Source organism: Pimephales promelas, chromosome 1 (genome assembly GCF_988280905.1).
Source record: "Pimephales promelas chromosome 1, fPimPro1.hap1.1, whole genome shotgun sequence".
Classification (NCBI taxonomy): Eukaryota; Metazoa; Chordata; class Actinopteri; order Cypriniformes; family Leuciscidae; genus Pimephales; species Pimephales promelas.
The window spans coordinates 7,069,319-7,086,223 of NC_142769.1; the positions used below are offsets into that span (position 1 = coordinate 7,069,319).

Sequence of the window (16,905 nt, forward strand, 5' to 3'; positions counted from 1 at the left end):
CACCCATTCTATAAAGAGCTGAAATTTCTGCACTACAGATGAGATCATTTCCTGTGCTTTCATTACTCTTTTGATCAGCTTCCTAATTTACGACTTGTCTGACATTTTTGTGCTAAGAATATATGAGAAGTAAAATCCTGATTATTCTTGGTCTTGAACTACGCAACACATTTAACCCAAACATGTTCTGTGGAACACCCACACAAACAATTTCATCATCTTACTCACATTACATTGAATTGTAATTGAACATTTAAGACTTTTAAGTAAAATAATAAATGGTTCTTTCTCCTACTTACATTATCCATTAATTTTATATTACCTGCATATTAATTACCTACCACGACTACAGTTTTAAGATTATAATTTATCTGAATATGGAGCTCCAGGTTCTGTAATGTACAAAATTGAAGGCTAACTGTCTAATCACCAACGGTTTAATATCTTCCCTGAGCTAAAGTAAAGATCCCTCCCCAGATAGACAGAGGCGATTCAGAGAATAATGAAGCACCTGCAGGTGTAATTTACTCTAAAAAAAAAAAAAAAGACATTCACGACATAATTTGTAACAATGCTCAATGTATAATATTAAACAATTACAGTAATAAAATATGACAGTTAATTTAAAATAAGAACATTTATTTCTATCACAATGCCCTTTACAAGTTCAAAAAGTTTAATGAGCTTTTCTGCTTTTTTACTCCTACTCACTTTTTCCAAATAACTCATGAATTGGCAAAGAAATGTGGCCAAAATTGAATCACATTATGGATACGTACCATACTTTATTGAAAGCAGCAAAATATCATGCTATTTAGCATTTACAGATATCCTACCATTGTGTAAAGTGGATATGTATGACAAATATAACGTTGTGAAATAGACGCCAATGAACGCAACATTCTTGTGTTTTAACAATGACAAAATGTCTGAGTCTAAATCAAGACACACTGACAGATTATGCAAACTCGCATGTCAACAGTAATCTCGTCTATAGACTCCCACAGCAATGTAATGATGCGTTTGATTGAAATGTATCATAATGTTGCAATGCAAGCATGACAAAAATATCCAACTGAGGGAGAAGTTTGAAAATAATTTGTATGAGAAACACTTGCAGAAAATGACAGATGGATAGTTATGCAATAAAAACAAACAACTATTTTTTTGACATTTTAAAGGGCTGGGTTGAAAATACAGTACGTGTCTCGATTTTAACTGATTCTCAATTTTGATGAACCGATGTGGATTCTTAAATCCCAAGAATCAATCTTTTAGTCTATGCAGTTCAGTTGATGAGTGAACCTACATACACTAAACATTTGTAGCATGACTCCCATCCAATAAATCAAAATAAGCTTTGTGCATTTGATATGAAACAAGTCTCATCTTCTGTCAATTATGAAATTCAAACAATTAATGTTGTTTTACCGCTCTGTAGCGTGACAGATCGTTGTAGCCGTGAACAATTATCGCTTCCTCGTTTAGTTATATCATGAAATAAACAAATGAAAATCAGAAGGTATGTGAAAAACAAAAAAACAGTACAACATACTGAAATGTACGGAGTACGCACATGAAAAAAATTGTAAAAAAGTAGGCTAAATGGCGTGCACGATTTACTAATTTTCTCCCCCTCGATTTTATTATTTCGTTCACTTGATTTGCTATATCGTCCACAAGATTTAGCAAATCGAGGGAACTAAATCATGCGCCAATTTATTTATTTATTTATTTTTTTACATGTCATGTGCAGGTCTCCGTAGAAATGAATGTCTAATACATAGTTATTAAAGTATAACATAATATCAGTGTAACAACCACGGAAAGATAGTGTTGGGGTAACACATTACAAGTAACGCGAGTAACGTAATCAGATTACTTTTTTAAAAAGTAAATAAAGTAACATCACTTTTAAATTTACAACACAATATCTTACTTTTTCAAACAAGTAACGGTAAACGGAAACAGTAATGTAAAAGTAACGTAATGCATTATTACCTTCCAAAAAAAACTAAGTAATGCAATTAGTTACTTTTTTAAAGAGTAATGCAATATTGTTTGTAAAAAATTTCTTTTAAAAGTAACTTTCCCCAAAATTGCGGAAAGATTTTTCATTACATTTACCTCAGAAATGCCAATGTCCATAAACTCAACAGTAAGCTATAAAAGAGAACTATAGGGGAGTATTTTAATAAATATGTGCATATTCATTATATTTTTCTTTAGCTTGTTCTTCAAAATGTAATGTTTAAAGAAGTCTGTCATGAAAACAAGATGTTACTACAACGCTCACCCCTAATAAATTACACACAAATTAAACCTAGCCACTTGTAGCAACCAAAAAAAAAAATATTGAAAAATATCGGTAACCAAACAGTTGATGGACCCCATTGACTTCCATAGCATTTTTTTCCTATGGAAGTCAACGGGGTCCATCAACTGGTTACCGGCATTCAAAACACCTTTTGTGTTCAGCAGAAGAAAGAAATTCATACAGGTTTGAACCGACATGGACAATAACCACTGTGGGGAATATGGGACGGCCACACGCCACAGCACTAAAAACATTGTCACTGTGTGAAGAATAACATCCTCCTCCTCTGACAGTAAACCCACAACAATTGCTACACAAAAAGACCAGTTTTGCCCTGGCGGGACACACTGCTGAGGCGAAACATGACACGCTCCCGAAACCCTGAAACAACACTGAGGGAGCGGCAGAAATCCCAGAGGAATGGAGAAGGCTCTTTTGGCTTCATGCAACAATGCTGCCCTCGTTTCCTGTGTGGGCTTCCTGTTGGTCAAGCGCTGCGTTCCAGCACGCGGTCAGCACTTCGAGTACACAGACACCGGTCAGGTCACAGGCATTAAATACACAATGCGTTTGTATGGAGGTGACAAAACAACTCCAGAACAAACAGAAACAGATGTATAGAGACATTAAATTTTATCAGTGACTGAAGTACAATATCCTACGAAACATACCCGACTTCCTAAATGTTTCCTCACTTCCCCTACGGCTTGCCAATAAATGTCAAATTCACAATGCAGCCACCAACTCGTTTTCCTTCCATTTCCAACTGAAAAAAAAAAAATGGTTTCCTCCAACAGGGTTTAAAACATTTATTCAGCTTCAGTGGCTTCATGCATTATTAGTGAAGTGCTTAGTCAGACACTTCCAGATATTCAGAGGAGGATTCCTTGTAAACAATAACAAATGAAGCAGCTGGCCTCAAGAAGGGGTCTATTTAGATTCAGTGAGATCAGCAAATACTTCTACCGCTTTGGGTACATTTACCTATAAGCACCTGTCTGTTACTTTCAGAGTAAAATCACACTGTAAAAAAAAAAAAATGATATGATCAATAAGTCATCACAGTGAGATATTTTGTTTTATTTTAACTCATCAAAAATAAGCAACTTTTTTGATACAAAGTTATACAAGATTCAACTTATTTTTAAGTCAGTTTAATATAATTCAAGTTGAAATTACCCGTACTGTACAGCCAATTTGATTCCACTTTCAAAAAGTAGAAAGTTCGGGGTTACAGTGCATGACAAACATGAATAAAGCTTGAGAAGATACTCACAGTTGAAACGATTAATCATGATTAATTGCATCCAAAATAAAAGTTTGTTTACATGATATATTTGTACTACTGAGTATATAATATAAACACACATATTTAAGAAATATTTGCATGTACTGTATATATATGTGAAGAGTTCAAATGCAAAAGCCTCTAAGTGCCATTTGAAATTTTCTTCTAGAATGATCATTTTTATCAAGCTTGTATATTTAAGTTCAGTGATTTCACTTAAATGGCAATGATGATTACCTATTAATTGTTATTTAAGTGAAATTACTGAACTTAAATATACAAGTTTGATAAAAATCATCATTAAAGAAGAAAATTTCAAATGGCATTTAGAGGCTTTTGCATCTGAACTCTTCATATATATATATATATATATTACATATAAATATTAGGGCTGTCAAACGATTAATCGCATCCAAAATAAAAGTTTCTGTTTACTAGGGTTGGGTATCGAGAATCGAGTATCGATTGGAACCGGGACTAACTTTTCATTTTTCCCGGAATCGTTCAAAAGTTAAAATTTCGATTCCTAGTTTCGATATTCATAGTCCGCCGAGCGGAAGAAGAAACCGCTGAACAACACCAACGAAGAAGCGTCTACCGGAAGTGTTGGCATAACCACGCGAGTCGAACATGAGTAGCTTACGTCGGCAGTCCAAAGTGTGGCTTCACTTTTCTAAAAAAAAATAACGAAATCTCGGCAAAATGCAAAATTTGTGACAAAAGGAGTATTTGTGACAGAAGGAGTATTTCCTTCAGAAAGACCGTTGGTTAGCTAAACTTTTTTGACCCTGCCTCTTAAAAGAATCGGAATCGAGAATCTTTAGGAACCGGAATCGAAACAAGGAATCGGAATCAGAATCGTTCAAATTCAAACGATACCCAACCCTACTGTTTACATAATATATGTGGGTGCACTGTGTATAATTATTTTATATATATATAAATACACACACATGCTTGTATATACTGCATATAGATTTATATACAATTTATATGATATATAAATATAAATATTTTATATATAAATAATATTTTTTTTCTTAAATATACATGCAAGTGTATGTATTTTGTATATATACAAAATAATTATACACAGTGCACCCACAAATATTATGTTAACACAAACTTTTATTTTGGATGTGATTAATCAAGATTAATCGTTTGACAGCCCTAATAAATATATTATATTTATATCACACATTTCCTTAAATATATATATACATGCATGTGTGTGTATTTTTATATACAAAACTATTATACACAATACCCACACATATATTATGTAAAAAATATATATATATATTTTGGATGCGATTAATAGCTTCACAGCCCTAGAATAAACGACTTTCATTTAATTTCAGTCTGGCTTATCATGACCTTAAAGGGGTAGTTCACTCAAAAAAAATAATTTTGTCATCATTTACTCACCCTCATGTCATTCCAAACCCATAAGAATTTCCATCATCTTCAAAACTCAAATTAAGATATTTTTAATGAAATCCGAGTGATTTCCGTCGCTCAACTGAAAGTCTGTTCACCCAAAACTCTGAGGGTTCAAAACATTAATAAAGAGAATGTAAAAAATAAATAAACTAACCCTAAATAAAGACCTGTCAAATTAAGTTAATTAACAAAGCCTTAAACATAAATGTTCATTAATCAATGTTGTCCTTCCAGTATGATTCATAAATGTGACATCATTGTCAAGCTTGCACAAAGAGTCATATGTTTCAAAAGACGCCCAAACACACACACACACACGTTCACGCGGAAACATGCACACGCCTATGCAAAAACTAGGAATGCATTGCACTACAATGGTTACTGAATGTATTCAGGCTGCAAGTGAAATCCTCAAACCTGATCTGCATAACTGGCTTTCCACGAAGCTCCTCCCTAAGCAATTCCACTAATTTCCACCAGGAAACACCTTGAAAGGGTACAGCTGTAAACTGCTGATCTGAAGTCAGTCAGATCTGAATAAGCGGCTACCCAAAGTGGAGAAGACAGCCGGTTCTGCCGCATGCCGTCTCGGTGGCAACAGCAAAGCAAATATATGAGCATGCTGAAATTAACATGCAAACTAAAGAAATGTTCCTCAATCTCACAATACTCAAAGTCTCAAAATGTTTTGGTTAAACAAATATCCATAATTTGTTTACTAAAGAGTCACCACACGAATACCTAACACAAATTAAGATATTTGAAATAGGCTACTATTACATTATGAGTGATCAGAGAAAATTCTAACATGTACGGGAAATGTTCTTGCCTTACTAAATGAGCAAAAGAAAAGCTGACTATTCTCTTGTGCTGAACTTCTGTACTGGCAGGGTGTTTAAATGAAATGCACGAGCAGCAAACTTTAATGAGAAGTGTGTTTTGGCAGGTGTTTAGAGTCAATTTAATCAGCTGTAATGTTTGTGGCAAAGAAACTAATGAATAACATTTCATTGCATCCCCAGATGCAATACCTCTAATACAGCTTCTACCTCAGTCTGCTCTGATACAACAAATCCTCAAAGCCTGACTTAAAGGAGCAATGTGTGACTTTTAGCGACATCTAGTGGTTCGGTTGCGAGTTTGCACCAAGGGCTCAGCCCACTGCTCACCCCTCCCTTTCGAAGAAGCTACGGTTGCTAAAACGGGACAAACATCTCGTCGGCTGAGACAGCAGAGAATAGCCAGAGTAAGCCAAGAGTGTGTAACATTGTCACTGTTTCTGTACCACAGTCCATTATAAACCACATCATGAATACTGTCTGTTTACAAAGCCATAGTCAGGTGAGGATCAAGGGTTTTAATATATAATTTAAGTAAGGGTTAATGCCCGACGAGGTGTCCATTGTCAGGTTTTAATGGACGACGGCGAGGCGTAAACCGGCCGACGCGCAGCGGAGGACGGTTGCCTCCGCCGAAGTCCATTAAAACCTGACAATGGACACCTCGTCGGGCATTAACCCGCTTATACCATGGCCACTTGCCAAATAAAACATTAGTTTATATTTTAATTAGGCTAAATCTAGTTTTTACAAATAATAACTTGCCTTGCCTGCCTGTTTATTTAGCAAACGGAGATATAGTCCGCTTAGCTCGTATCCCTTCAGGTTCACAAATGCATTTTTTTTTCATGAAACACAAAGGTAGGCATAGTTTTTTTTTTATTACACATAAAACAATTAATCAAACAACAATAAAAAACAATTAGCTCTGATCTCCAGCGATTTGCGCTTAACGTTATAGAGGGCAATAAATTAATCAGATCAAAGAGAGGATTTGCCTCAGGCTCCTTAGGCTTGAAACGCTGTAACGTTCAGCCTTCTCCTGCCTTGGTTGTCTGGACAGCTGCGTAAAACTCCCGCAGGGTCTCATTCAGGGGTGCGTTTCCCGAAAGCATCGTTATCCAACTATGGTCGCAAGTTACGTCGTTACCAATAGAGTTCAATGGAGCAGAGCAGCAGCGGTGTAATTTTCTCTGTTTTATTTACATTTTTTCTTTCTTCAGCAGCATACCAGTCGTCAAAGTTGCCATATTCTCCATAAATGTTAAAAGAAATAGCACGAAGTCGCTCATTGTTGTATTAGGCTATAATATCTAACGTTAGATGATAGAGCATGTGACTGCCTGTTGCTATGGTTACTCACAGCCGTTGTAGGCAGCGCATTTATTTATTCATTTCGAATGGTAAACAGGCAGTTTCACCAGAACTACTTTACTAGGTGTCCTCTATCACTTTTTAACGGACACCCTGCAGCCAATCAGAATCGAGTATTCACCCAGACCATGGTATAATAAAATAATAATCAGCTGATTGTCTCACAAACGTAACCAGCAGCACAGTTCTCCCCACATACTGTAGCAAACCCATAATACAGCGAGGGAGCAGCTATATATTTTTTCTAACAGGGTAGTAATAGTTTAGCTGGCTAATATGAGCTGTTACTGTGGCTGAGCTGGGACTCGTCCGCATGAGTCCAAAGGTCGGAAGTGCGCGCGCTGTTACAATCATGTCATCTCCGCATCCCATAGATACTATTTACTACACACAATAGGCTTTTTTTCTCTGATTTTTAAAATTCTTCGCGATCGACTTTAGTGATAAAAGACTTTAGTAAAAGTCTCTATCGACGGGTTAGTGATTCCTGTAACGTACTGTTTTACGGTCAATGACATGAATACTAATCATCAGCTGTCTCACGAACGTAACAGCACATCTATCCCCAACATAACAAACCCATAACACAGCGAGGGAGAACTAAGTTACATGAAACAATCCCAACTACATATTTTACACCACTCACAAGGGAAAAGTCACTACTCACGGAGTGTAAGGCTAGCTTCCAGCTTTCCGCTTCTTCTCTTTCAAGGTAGTGATGAAACGCGTTCTGTAGCGCTGTTTGTTCGCGTTCGGCTACGGTAGGAATATGACGTCACAACATGGCGACCTTCATAGAAGGGGATTCCCTCGGTTATGGAGCTATTAATGTCTCATTCTAAGGTAATAAAATCATTACGGCTAATTAAGTAAGTTCTTTATACACCACTGAAAACATAGTTATGGATGTCATATTGCATTTCTGTTAATAGATACTCAACTTTGTTACACATTGCACCTTTAACAATTTATCCATTTAATGACTCATTTTTACTCTCCAACAATATTCAAAACTTTAACCAGTCATTTTCATGTAAATGCAATAATTTGTTTTCTTAATCAGCATGCATGTATTGCATTTCATTCAAATCTAAGCATCCTTTTTATTTTTTTTAGATTTGATAATCAAAATTGCGTAAGACAAACTAGTTTTACCTTGAACTCAGAAAAAAAAATAATTTAGTGGGGTTTATTTATTTATTTATATTATTTATTATATACTATTTATTTATTTAAAAAATGTAAATGAGTCGGAAAATTTAACTCAAGATCAATTCTCAACACTAGTCTAATACACTTGACGTTTAAACATTTAGTAGAAATAAAGACAAACTAATTAAGATAATTATGTTAAACAATTGTCTCAATTACCTTTAAATACCTCTATTTAAATTCCCTTTATCTGAATATCAAGTTTTAATGTTTGAAACGTGTCAAAACACAATTTCAATGTAGGCTAAGCAAAGATAAGAAGCACAAACACTGCAGTCATTAAGACAAGTTTCCCAATTTCATGAGGATACAGGAATAGGATGAGTTTCATAAATGTATTTAATGAATTCAATTCAGCTTTGTATTGTATCTTTTATAGTATTTCAACATTACCATGTTGAACGTGGATTCATTAGTGACATCAAGTGGTACTTATATATTGAACCTGACGTTGCTTCACACACAGGCTATGTCACAACATACACGAGCTTTGTACTAAGTACAGAGTAAAACATTTAAAAATACAACATAGACAATTTATTGATTTGTTACGTAATAGTTCTAAATGTAATCAGCAGGCTAAAGCAAATTGCAATGCTAATGTTGTAGTGAAACGTCGAGACTCGTCTAGTCTACCTGATTCAGGTGCATTTCCGCCACATGCGCAGTAACGAATGAAACATGGCGTAGAAAAGTTTGACCAAAACAAAATGTACTGACATGACAAGAGACGCATCTACTCACCGCATGAACAATAAATGACGGATACTCCTCTTTTTCTTTCAGTGTCCAGTGAAATAGTTTACTGAGGAGCAGAAATTCCCATTGACTTCTGCTGAAATTCGGCGTTAAACTGCTAGACGGAAAAGCGGAAGCGAAAGACGACGCATGAAAACACACCGGTAAAGATGTACACTATACATAACACCATAAGCGGCTCGCTCTTATATATCTTCTTATTATTTTGACTCTTTCTTTAGTTAGTTATTTAAATCCTGTAGAGTGGAGTGAATGGTCCCTGCAGTAGTCCTGTGTGTATTACTGATGTGAGTTACTGACTGACTGACTGCGGGCACCTGAATGTTTTCAGCTGGTTTCGGTGCTGAGGTGAAACTCCGCCTCTGTTCTGTTCTACACTACAGTGTGTACTGCAGTCTGTCCCAGTGCAGCACGGCGAAGGGAGGAGTTACTCCTGCTTTCTTCTCACACTTTTCCTCTGCTGTGTCGACTGTCGAGAAGGAGAAGCTACTTATTTTTGTGGCTATGTTTCAAACCTTACGGAGCTCCAGAATTTTGGTTGCAAAACATAAAGGCGTATCAGCTGAGCTGAATAAAGTGATGTGTGTATACAGGCCTACTGAACAATATTGAAAGTGCACTTGTAGTGTACTACAGTGTAAACCTTAAAAGTACATATTTAAAAAAAAAAACACGCCTATAATATTAATGAAATAAAAGGCCACTTATAATAATAAGAGAGAAGGCTACACTTTCATGTTTTTTTATTAAAAAAGGACCTACTTAAAGGGATAGTTCACTTTGAAATTAATTTTTTGATGTTTTAGCTTACCTCAAGGCCATCCAAGATGTAGGTGTCTTGTTTCCTCAGTATTTTCAATTTTGATATTTTTAGGTTAAACTGTTCTTGTCTGTCAGTCATATAATGGAGGCTAATGGGGTCCACCTCAAAGAGCATGCACAGAGAAGTCCAAATTAAACATGATTTAATGACTCGTAAATGTAAGTACAGATTGATGGCCTAAGACACGAAACAAGCAGTTTGTGTGAGAAAACAAACAGTATTTATATCGTTTACCTCTTGTAACCACAGCTACGTCCAAGTGATCTGAAGGCACGTGCGCTTCGGTCTGCGCAAGCACACTTAAGTGAGTCAAAATGCACATTAAAGTAATTTGATATAAAAACTAGACTATAATGGTAACATTTTATTTTACTAGTAACTACATAACATTGTCATTGTTATATGTAGTTACTAGTAATTCTATAAATTATGCATAATTAAGTCTAACCCCTAAACCAAACCCATCCCTATTCCTAACCCTAGAGTACATGTAGTTAATTAATATTACTCAGTACTTATAATTACAGGGTAACAAAGACACCTTCGAATAAAGTTTAACGACTATAGAATACTATAAAATAAAATCATTTAATTGTAATTAATATGCAAAACATTGAAAAAATACATTAAGTAATAAGAATGCTACTCTTTTTAAAAGTACTTCTGTATAAGAAGTGGCCTTGACCTAGAACCAGGGCCATGTACAGAATAGTGTACTAATATACTACTACTGTACTCTTAGCTCTAGCTCTCTACTGTATGAAAGACAGAGGCTATAGTTGTTGAAATTACTTAAAGGAGCTGTATGTAAGAAATGTATTTCAAATAATCATAAAATGGCCCTGATATGTCACTAGACATTAAGAAATCATGTTTATTTTTTAAATACTTATATCACTGACAACAGTAGTCCGGCCAGGATATTGTCATTTAAAAATTGAAGTTGCAGTCCTCAACTGATGTTGATGTTGTCATGTTGTGTTTTGTTCTGATGCTCCACCCTCCACCAATCTACCAATCATGAAGTCAGTAGTGTTGCAGCATCCAGGTTGCCAGCTCTGCTCTAGTTACCACAGCTGCAGTTACAAACGTGTCAGATAAAAAAAATGTTGGATCCTGCAGCCTAACTGGCAACCTCGAGTCAGGGGGGAGGGGATACATCGCTCTACTGTAATTTGAAAGTGATTGCAGTACCAGTTTTGGCCACAATCTTACATACAGCTCCTTTAAGAATTGCACTTAGCAGAAATTCTACTAATTTCCACAAGGAAACACCTTGACCAATACATATTGTTAATTGTTTATATATAGGACTATAGACCTTATGTAGCCCCGCCCCTTTTTAGCTCTGCGCTCGTTGTCTTTTGACTTCCGGTCTGTATTTTCACAGCGATCTTGCATAGGTATGAATGAACTGCTCGTAAAAAATTCAAAATATCTTCTTTTGTGTGTTCACAGAAGAAAGTCATCCTGGAACGACATAAGGGAGAATAAATGATGACAGAATTGAAAAGCAGTAAATTTACTTTACGGAATCCTACCTCGAAGTCAATGCTTTACGGTCATGAAAATGAAACATTAACTTTGTAGTATAACATTTGCAGTGTATTCAATAATATATATCATTATTAGTTTCTTTGCTGTTTTATTTATCCATTTATTTACTCCAATAGGCCTATGTCACACTTCCTGCTTCCGTAGCGAGGAGAAGGGTTACATAACTTCCGGTCAACAGTATTTCTTGATAAGGATTTAGATTATCAGACCTAATGTCTAAACCATCCGAGGTAGACTGACCACGAGCTTGAGCTGAGGTTGTGAAACGAAGGTTTTTGCTCCCGTTGAAGCAATACGTTTGTATGAAATCAACCTTGTTTAAAGAAAAACATGTTTCATCCGCGATCTTATGAAAAAAAAACTACACTACCCACAATCCTAAGCGTAGTAGCAACATCTGCTGATTGGTCCAACTCGCTGTTACTATAGAAACGTTTACCTTACTGGCGAACAACTAGTGCTACCCGCGGCTGTTGTTGTAGTGTACCGGGTTGCTCTGCATCAGGACGTAGACAGCCATACCTCAACTTTCACGCTTTCTCACTTGAGGGTTTTCATTTAACATCTGAACCACATCATCATGTGACTTTTGAGAGATTTGGTCCAGTGGTTTCTATCGGACTCCACCATTGTAAAAAGCTAACCGGAAGAGCCGTATCCCTACTAAAAGACGTACTTCCGGTCTTCAATTTTTTGTGTGACATAGACCCATTTAAGGCGCTATAACCCATCAAAACATTCACGGGGGTACTTGTATGCCGGAGTGGCTGGATTTGTCCAGGGCCAACTTTTAACCCCAGTCCAGCCCTGGTGTCACTTAAAATCTTGCGAAACTTGACGTATTTATTTAGACTAACTTGACTATTGTATCAAGCATGTATACAATGCATGGACCAGCACAGTGTCTCAGTGGGTAGCACTGTCGTCTCACAGCAAGAATGCCCCCAATTCAGAGCCAGGAGGAGTCCTTTCTGAGTTCTTCTCCTTCTGTCTGTGTGGGTTTCCATCGGGTGCTCCGCTGCCTTTTCCCAACAATGCATGTAGTATAGGTGAATTGGAGACGCTAAAGTGTAGGTGTGAATATGTGTCCCAAGCCGTAATGGAGAGGGTTTGGGAAAGACCTGGCAACCCCGGAAAATTCATGTATAGTCTTTCACGTATGCCAAGAGATTGCATTAGAATCACCAAGACTCAGTTACGACTGAATGGGTCATAGATAGGTACAGTATATTCTGGGCATAGTAAGCCGTTCTCTAATATTCTATGCTGAACGTAGCTTAAGGGTTCCCATCATGTTTGATCAATGCTCATGTATTGACATCTTAAGACCTTTAATGGCTTTGTATTATTTATACTCTTCTATCTGGTGATGAACGCAGTAGTCTGGTGCGATGTGATGTAAGACTGCTGTTATCTGGACACCATCTGTCCAATCCTGTTACATAAAAAGATGGAGGGAGGGTATTTAACTGTGTTTGAACCATGTAGTCCATTACAATGTGGAATGGTGCTTCACATTTGAGTCATATATATATAATCAAAAATCTCTTTATTAGGAGGTACTGTAAGTACTTTTGCACAGCATGCCCTGTGATTTGACAAGCAGAAATGCATTCAGTGCTTGACCATTGTGCTGCACTCGATCGGGCCAGTGGAAAGGGAAATCAGGCACATTATTTGAGTGCTCTTAGAGAGGTCATGGTGTATCGGAACGGGACACTCCTTTCCCAGGGAAGTACTTGGAAAGCCCATTTAAGAGACAATGCATTTTCCTTCTGCAAATAGTTTCCCCTTAGGAACATAATGTTTCCTTTTTTTGATATTCAAAGTCTTGAAATCACTTGCATTTAAGGGATGGTACACCAAAAATGTGTTGTTTGTTATTTAAGATGTTCTGCACCAATTTCTTTCTGTTGAACACAAATTTAAATATTTTGAAGAATTTTGGTAACCAAACAGTTGCTAGTTCCCATTGACTTCCATAGTATGAATAAAAAAATGGCTGTGGAAGTCAATGGGGGGCAGCAACTGTTTGGTTACTTACATTCTTCAAAATATCTTCTTGTGTGCCAAATATCCCTTTCAGTGTTGTGCAAATTTTTATATAATAATGTGAGGGGGGTGTTAGTTTATAGTTTTTTGAAGGGACTCAAAAATTCAGTTTTTCCACTTTGGAGGACCAAGCTTATGATAATAAGGGCATAGAGAAGATTATAGAAGATCATTAGTTGCTAAATGGAGTCTACAATTTCAATTTTACCAGTCGAGTTTGAGCCATGGCTTATGAGCATTAATTGTGTTAGTTTCATTACTCAGTTCTCATGTTAGAATTATGGCTTAATTATATTTCACGTTTCCATTAACTGTGTAGTTAAATAATTTGGCCCAGTGCATTAAAAGTACTTTAACTGCGTGAGATCCTGAAGGCAGGAGGTCTTTAAATAATTGGGGTGATGATGTGTGCCTTCACTCACCCTGCTGCTTTTGATTTGGGATGAGGCCAAATCAGTTCATACTAGTTGAAACTTGATGCTTTGATTTGTTTATGACATTTGGTATTCAGTACACGTACAATTGCTCTAATGTCTGTGTGCTGGGTGATATTATTGCCCAAAAAATTAAGCATTTGATCACTCATTGAGTTTTAAAGTCACCATGAAAAGGTGTTCTGCATGAAAAAGGAAAAAGGATGAGATTTTGGAATCTATTTGATTGCAAATTGGAATGGAGGAGAGGAGTTGAAAACAAGAGAGTGACGTCGACCAAAAAAAACACAACATTTTTTTTTTTTGCAATGATACAAATGATTTGTCCACTATAAGACCAATATAAGAACTAGGCTGCCTTCAAAATCGCATACTCTCTTTAGTGGGTACTTAAACTCACCTAAAGGATTATTAAGAATACCTGTTCAATTTCTCATTAATGCACTTATCTAATCAACCAATCATATGGCAGTTGCTTCAATGCATTTAGGGGTGTGGTCCAAGACAATCTCCTGAACTCCAATCTGAATGTCAGAATGGGAAAGAAAGGTTATTTAAGCAATTTTGAGCGTGGCATGGTTGCTGGTGCCGGTGTGAGTATTTCATTCATCTCCTCAGTTACTGGGATTTTCACCCACAACCATTTCTAGGGTTTACAAAGAATGGTGTGAAAAGGGAAAAACATCCAGTATCCGGCAGTCCTGTGGGTGAAAATTTCTTGTTAATGCTAGAGGTTAGAGGAGAATTGGCCGAATGATTCAAGCTGATAGAAGAGCAACTTTGACTGAAATAACCACTCGTTACAACCGAGGTATGCGGCAAAGCATTTGTGAAGCCACAACACGCACAACCTTGAGGCGGATAGGCTACAAGAGCAGAAGACCCCACCGGGTACCACTCATCTCCACTACAAATAGGAAAAAGAGGCTACAGTTTGCAAGAGCTCACCAAAATTGGACAGTTAAAGACTGGAAAAATATTGCCTGGTCTGATGAGTCTCGATTTCTGTTGAGACATTCAGATGGTAGAGTCAGAATTTGGCGTAAACAGAATGAGAACATGGATCCATCATGCCTTGTTACCACTGTGCAGGCTGGTGGTGGTGGTGTAATGGTGTGGGGGATGTTTTCTTGGCACACTTTAGGTCCCTTAGTGCCAACTGGGCATCGTTTAAATGCCACAGCCTACCTGAGCATTGTTTCTGACCTTATCCATCCCTTTATGGCCACCATGTACTCATCCTCTGATGGCTACTTCCAGCAGGATAATGCACCATGTCACAAAGCTCGAATCATCTCAAATTGATTTCTTGAACATGACAATCAGTTCACTGTACTAAAATTGCCCCCACAGTCACCAGATCTCAAACCAATAGGGCATCTTTTTGGGATGTGGTGGAACGGGAGCTTCGTGCCCTGGATGTGCATCCCACAAATCTCCATCAACTGCAAGATGCTATCCTATCAATATGGGCCAACATTTCTAAAGAATGCTTTCAGCACCTTGTTGAATCAATGCCACGTTGAACTAAAGCAGTTCTGAAGGCGAAAGGGGGTCAAACACAGTTTTAGTATGGTGTTCCTAATAATCCTTTAGGTGAGTGTATGAATAAGTAATTACTCAAAGACTGCTAAAAAGTATGTTCTAGTATGAATGCGTGTAGTATGAAATGTAATTTGGACATACTACATTCACCATGTTGTCATTGTCGTAACCAACCAGAATCAGTTGCGTCTCCTCAATGCCATTCATAAATCCTCTTCCGTGGCCTCATGGGATAGTAATCTGTCCATTCTATGCACACTTCAGAATCTCACCAGTAGTAGTAGGTCATCCGGTATCCTATTCTTTTATGAGTACTGTGAATGTGGACGTTCTTTTGTCACATACTATGTGATTTCGGATGCAGCTCCAGGAACCTTTCCCCAACTCAGTGCACTTAGGCATGAAGATAAGTTCCAACTTAGCAACAGAATGGGGAAGAAAAGTGATTTAATGACTGAATGTGGCATGTACTTTCAGTATTTCAGAAACTGCTGATCTACTGGGATTTTCATGATTGACCTCTATGGTTTACAGAGAATTGTCTGAAAAAGCGGAAATATTCAGTGAGCAACGGTTCGGTGGGCGAAAATGACGAATGTTGATGCCGAAGGTCAGAGGAGACTGGTTTCAGCTGATAGAAAGGCAAAAGTAACTCAATCCACTCGTTACAACTGAGGTGGATGGGCTACAGCAACAAAAGATCACACTGGTGCCACTTCTGTCAGAACAGGAAACTGAGGCAACAATTCGCACAGGCTCACCAAAACTGAATAGAAGATTGGAAAAATGTTGTCTGATGAGTTTCAATTTCTGCTGCAACATTCAGATGGTAGGGTCAAAATGTAGCATAAACAACATGAAAGTATGGATCCATCCTGCCTATTTTCTTGGCTCACTTTAGGCCTTTTAGTAATAACCGAGCATCGTTTAAATGCCACAGCCTACTTGAGTATTGTTGCTGACCATGTCCGTCCGTTTATGACCAGAGTTCTCATCTTCTGATGCCTACTTCCAGCAGCATGTCACAAACCTCAAATCAGCTCGAAGTGGTGTTTTTAGCATGATAAGGAGTTCATTATACTCAAATGGCCTCCACAGTCACCAGATCTAATCCAATAGAGAAGCTTTGGGATGTGGTGGAACAGAAGATTCTCATCATAGACCAAAATCTCTGAATGATTCCGGAACCTTGTTGAATCTATGCCACGAAGCATTAAGGCGGTTCTGAAGGCAAAAGACTCATGAGGGTACTAGAGCCAGAC

The 16,905-nt window shown here is 37.3% G+C and overlaps 1 protein-coding gene across 2 annotated transcripts in view; it reads right to left on the reverse strand.

The window, feature by feature from the left end:
• The window catches only part of usp53a (ubiquitin specific peptidase 53a), a 65,069-nt gene extending 55,477 nt beyond the window's left edge, over positions 1-9,592 (reverse strand). Inside the window, exon 1 of one of the 2 annotated variants that reach the window (XM_039669749.2) lies at positions 9,218-9,592. The gene's annotated coding sequence lies outside the window, so the exon portion shown is untranslated. The remainder of the gene's footprint in view (positions 1-9,217) is intronic. The other variant, XM_039669748.2, reaches the window with a different exon arrangement.
• Positions 9,593-16,905: the final 7,313 nt, after the last annotated feature.